The sequence below is a fragment of the Acanthopagrus latus genome, chromosome 15 (genome assembly GCF_904848185.1).
Source record: "Acanthopagrus latus isolate v.2019 chromosome 15, fAcaLat1.1, whole genome shotgun sequence".
NCBI classification, from domain to species: Eukaryota; Metazoa; Chordata; class Actinopteri; order Spariformes; family Sparidae; genus Acanthopagrus; species Acanthopagrus latus.
In genome coordinates, this window is record NC_051053.1 from 4,128,363 (window position 1) to 4,134,579 (window position 6,217).

The following is a 6,217-nucleotide window of genomic DNA, read 5'->3' on the forward strand; positions in this document are numbered from 1 at the left end:
ATTTCCCAGCACACAGGTGTTTGCAATCCCTTCCAAATAACCTTGTTTACAAAAAAAAATGTTAAAAAAAAGGATTCCAAGAAAAGTTATGAAGCAACGAGGCAATTAACGCCTGTGTACCACGCCGAGTGCCTCGACTCACTACTAATGGTTCGGGGCCGAGTACCAAGCCTACTTTTTATTGAGCATTCCACTTGCCAGAAGTCCAACTGTTGCCACAGGGGAGGTTTTCAAACACTGGCTCACTGGAGGCTCACACAGAGGCTTTTTCTCTTGTGCTGTGCGTATAATTTACCATTAAACTGATTGACACAGTAAAACTTCCTTCTGTTGACTCCCGTGGCGCAATTACAAAAACATTTTTTAACCTGGTGCACGTTGGATGTTGTGCAGGAGCTGTGAGACAGTGCCAAGGTTGGCTCTCAGAGCTGATGTTTTTCCACAGAGGAAAATAGCTGATTCGTAAAAAAACAAAAAAAAGACAAAAAAAAAACCAACTAATTAGTGGATCATTTATGATAAAGCTGGTAAAGTTGTTTTCTTTTTAGTCTTAAGCACTTTGAGCTTACCTGGCAGGTGCCATAAAGTGTAGAATTATTATTATTGTTGTTCTCATGCTTGTATTCTAAGTGTCTCTCCACCACATGCATGTTTCAATTCACTCCCTCGTTTCCCCTCAAATGTTGTGTATCACTGCTGCTCTCATCTCTTCCACTCTTTTTTTCTTCCCTCTGATCTGTCGCACACATTGCGAGGAAGCTCACCCCTGCTCCTCAGAGATCTGTGAGCACATCGTGAGGAATGTGTGTCCTTCCTGACATTACAACGCTCTTTATCAACTATCAAGAGGAGTAGGAGGGGAACGGGGAGGAAGAGAGGAGGATGTTAAGATGTTAGGGAGCCGGGAAGAAGGGGAAAAAAAAGAGAGCTCTTTGTGGCTGCTTATCTGACAGGATATGAAGCAACTCAATGGCTTTGGCATTTGGCAAAATAGCCTCCTTCAATGGGCATTCACTACAAGAGGCATCCCCTGACATGAGGCCACATATGTCTGAGCAGCTCAGAGAGAGAGAGAGAGAGAGAGAGAGAGGGAGAGAGAGAGAGAGAGAGAGCGCGAGAGAGAGCATTTCAGGAAGAGAGAAGACAGCCGGAGGTTGTTTTAGAAGTTCCGTATTTTGTTAATTGCCCACGATAAGATGCAGCAATTTGCCGGTAGTTGTGATGATTATCAATGGCAGCAATTTAACAGATGTTGGTGCACTGTTCAAGCTGTAAACGTAGCAGTCTTTCCAGAGCTTTGCCAGAGCTGACAATTCTGACAAATATCTGAAATCTGGAGCGGTCCAATGAGAAGAGGAGCCACATTTAAGAGGCTAGGAACCAAATATAACTCACCAAAGGATTCTTGCACACACACACACACACACACACACTGCACCATTTCTGAGTATTATTTTTGTTAATGGGATGTAGGAGGACATCGGTTTCCTGATGTGGTGTAATTGAAGCTGCTGTATTAAAGGGTTGTGCTCCTCTCCTGCTGCTGAGACACAAAGTCATGCTGACCCCATCCCAGTTATTAACCAAGGAAGTCCCCACAGTGTGCTGCACTCTAATGAGAGAGGCCAGTGGATATTTTATTTTGTTGTCTTTTGTTTAGATGTTGCCCTTTTGACCCTTATCAAGCCTAAGCAGTGCTCAGATGTTCCTGTGGGGAACTTGATACGTCCAAATACTCCCTTTTTTCATATCTTGTATTCTTTTTCAATCTGATCAAAGAATAAGAGGAAAATACTCAATTGCAAGCTTCCTCTGCCATATTGCCACACACTGGCCCAGTTACCAGGATAAAGGTTTGGCATTGTATGTAATCTGTATTTCCCTTTCTCAACTGGTCAAATTCAGCAGCTTTGTCAGTGCCCTAAAACTTCAAACTATAATCATATGACTATGATGCTCTACCTCCAGCGTCAATTCAGTCCTGTCCCAAAAAACGGCTGGTCTGTTAAGTGATTGAAACAAATAAACAACCCGGATATTATTTGGAAATGCACAGTAGTTAGACTAACTCTAACCAAGTGGATTTTTTGGGTTTTTTTTGCCTAAACCTAACCAGACTTTAAGCACAGCCTCTGCCTTATTGCTACACATTGGCCAAGTCAATGACTTTCATGCCCAGGAGAAGTAATGTGACAGCTGCCGGGTGAGAGACCACTGGTCAAAGAGAGTGTTTTTGGAAGCGCAAAAAAAACTATGACTAAAAAAACTAGAATCATTCTTTTCATAAACCCTAACCAGAACTTAAGCACAATGTTCGCACAACATAAAATCAAAAAAATCCATATGAAGTAGTGCAGAATTGCAACATGCAAAAGATTAACAGAAATGTCCAACATTCATTCTGGCAATTGGTTTGCAAATATTGCTCCGTTTCTGGTTAAGCTTCTATTATTTACCACTTTCGGGACAGTAAATATTTGAAAGTGAAAGGAAATAAAAGAGAGACTTTAATGCAGGTTTCAGCCCCCTGAGCTACCTGTCACCCGATCAGAAGTCTTACCTTTTGAACTTCATGAGAAAGATACACAACAGATTTGCTGTCCTCGGGATTAGCTGTGTCATCTGAAAGGAACATGTTTATACCAGCTCATTATGTGGTTAGAACACGATTTGTATTTGTATCCCCATTCTGTCATTTGGTAACACTTTATTATCAAAATGTTTACACCTCTCTTCGCCTTTCTTCTCCTCAGCCGCAAAACACACACAACATTTTTAATTAATTTGTATCTGTGGGTTTTACTCACAGCGTTCTTCTTTCTTTTTTTAATCAAGCGCACACAAATATTTTCCATTCATTAAGAATTGGCATTTTTATTTGCCAACATTTGCAGATAAATCTAATTGGCGCTGTCCACACCCCGCTCTCAGCACAATGGGCCTTCTTCTCACAACACAACAGCTCCTTGTCTTTAAACAAATGAACACTAATACGTCTTAATAGAGTTGAATTTACAACCCTGTGTTGCCCAAGGGCGATTTCTGACAGGGATTCTTCTTGTTTTTCTTGATCGTGTGGAACATCTGGAGTTTCCCATAATGCGCTTTTTATTGGTCCTCTGGCCCTTTCCCCATTTCTCACCTGATTTGCTGTGTTTTGTATGGTGCACCTCAAGAGGAATGCCGTCACTGTTGTGTATCCAAAGGAGAGATTAGCGCTACAGCTCTCAAAACACTCCTGATTTTCTCACACAGGGCAAAAAGCCGTCACAATTCTATTGTCTCCTTTGCTTTGAAGTAGGACTCTGAGCCCTGATGGACGTATAATATAATTTACAGTCAAAATCAGGGGTGGTCTCTCCTGGTGTTAACAGCTCACCCTGCTTTGTGTCCCACCGATTCATAAAAGAGCAGATTTTTCTCAGGCTGCCGAACGCTCACTGAATGGTTTAATTGCAGGCAGACTCAAAGAGATGGATATTTGAATCAGGCTGAGTAAAAAATAGATCCATCTGGATTTGATAAGCTCATGAATGAATGCCATCTGATGCTGATTTTACACTTTACACTTCAAACAATGACATTTATTCCAGCACCAACACCAAGGCCCCTACTTTACTATGACTGTGGGGTGAAAAAGGCACTAATCAGAAAGTAGACACATGGTTAGGAAATATGCAGTTGCGTGTTTCTGGACTGCTTCATAGCACTCCATAACATGAGTGTTTGCAGATATAGAATAAATCATCCTCTTTCGAAGTGAAAACTGTTCGGCTCGATCGCAGGGACGGACACACACCACTTTTTTTTTTTTTGTTGCACCAAAACAGTTTTTACCCAATGTTTGGAGACAACAGAAACATTTTGCCATTTGATCTGCTGCAATCCCCGACTCAATAACATTTACACACCAATAGCTTTGATCACAAGAGTTCAAGAGATATGTGTCAAAACAGGTTGCAGAGGAAGCATGAATCTATAATTATATAGATGGTATAATTATGAATCAAGCGCATATACAATTCATGGTATAATTATGAACCTCTGCAGTCATAAGCCACTAATGGGAACTGGGAGTGAGGAGTTATTCAACACGCAGACAGCGAATTACTGTGTAGGCTTTGTTAATTGGTTATGCCCCCAGTTTAGAACGGGAGCGTGATGAGGCTGGCAGATTTATGGAGCAGTTGCACACGTACACAACACTCAGAGGCACACTTTTTTTTTTTCTTTTTCGGTATCTTTCAACTGTGTTTACCAGAATAGGTATGAGAAAAATGTGACAGTGGGACGGACCACATAGCACTTAGAGTTTGGATCGTGTTCGAGAAATGACACCGCCAATCGCAATATTTACGTGATACTGAAGCTTTCACACGTGATGCGATGAAAAAAGCAGCCGTGCAAAAAAAAACAAAAAAAAACAGCCAAACGATTAGCTTTGTGGTAGTGAGGAAAGAAAAAAAGAAAAAGAGCATTCAGATCACCAAAGCAGCTTGGTTTTGTATGGAAACAACTGTGGCTGGATGTTTGGTTCTCATGGAAGCCACATGACAGGGAGGTCATAAGAGAGACAGCAGGCCCGGCACTGTGTGCGATCTCACCACACTCGTTCCACACCACACTTTTTGATGTTTCCCCCCACAACTTTTATCATTTCTCCTCGAGAGACCCCTACTCTCACTGTCAGGAAAGCAGACATACACACAGACAGGGATACGCACACACATACACAAACATACACACATACACAAACACACGCACACACACGCACACACACACACACACACCCTGCTCCATCTGAGCAGAAGCTTGGCTACTGCCACCCATTTCCAGCTTCACAAAGCTATTTTAACAAGCAGAGAAATCATTTAGCGGACACTTTCCTGGATCATAAAACACCAAATGATGGCTTTGGGATCCTGTGCTTTTATTGATCTGCATCAAATGTATACTTCCTGGGCCAGGCCTGGTCAGCCTGGAAGAGAGGAAATGGGGGTGGGAGGGGAGGGTGAGGTGGGTGTAGGATGAGGGGGTGCTCATGTGAGGCTGAAATGTGATCCGCAGCCTGTGTCGCATTAGACTTAACGGCAGTGTGGCAGACCCACTGGCACCACAGGGCGGAGAAGACGGGTGGCGGAGGAGGAGGAGGAGGAGGAGGAAGACGAAGGAGGCAAATCACCGGACACCCTGACACAGGAAAAGTATGTGGAGCAGAGGCAGAAGGAAGGAATGTCATCATCCCAATTGGAAGGTTTTCTGGCACCTCCTCAGCCCCAAAAAGAGACAACAGAGTGGGGGAATGATGCTTATCCCTCGATCTAAGTCACCTTTGTACCCGCAGCACACACATCATCACACATCCTCTGTCAGCCTGTCATCCCACAGGGTCATGGTCAAGCTGGCGCTCCCTCTCTCTGTGTGTCATGTTGTCTCTCTCCTGCTCTGTAATTTCCTTTTTTTCTCCGCTCCTCTTTCCCTGAAAGAATGTGTCTCCTGTCGCTCTACCAGTCAGTGTCAAGGGGCTAAACAGCCCATGTTTGGTGTCTGACTCAGTCACGGAGTCCCAGAGGTGCCTGAAGGATTCCAAGAATTCCAGCTTGTGCTCCCGCGACTGTGACGCCACCTGAGGGAATGCTGCGTAGATCAAACCAGACACTTCCTGGATTCACCTTTTATCCAGCGGCGGCATGAATCCCTGTTTCATGTTCAGGATAAGAACACTTAAGATCAGGGTGAAAAACAAGTTAAGTGCATACGAAGCATGCGCAGCATATTGTGCAAAAACACTCATGCTGTGCACATGCATGACAGAGTGATGATGACTGAGGGGATGAAGGAGCAATGGAGAGGAGAGACAGAGCCAGAGTGAGAAGAGTGGAGGGGGTAATGACTAGGTCTGCTCAGGACAGAGGAGGCGACAGAAGGGGGAAGCGTCTCCGATCGTCTCCTCGTGGCTCCTCTTTGGCGTCTGTGATCCTCGGACCCTTCACGCAATCTCCCTTATTACAAGGCTTCCCCTCTCCACACGGGCACCACTACAAAATGGAGCAATTACATTTAATTAGGCTGCAGAGGGTAGCTAGCCTGCCCCATCCCAAAACCTCAGAGAAGCGCAGACTTCAGGTAACACAACGGTCGGGGAGAACTTCAAAGGGATGCAAAATTACAGCGCCATTAGTGGAGCCACCACAGAACTGCTTGTGAAGCCAGGGAA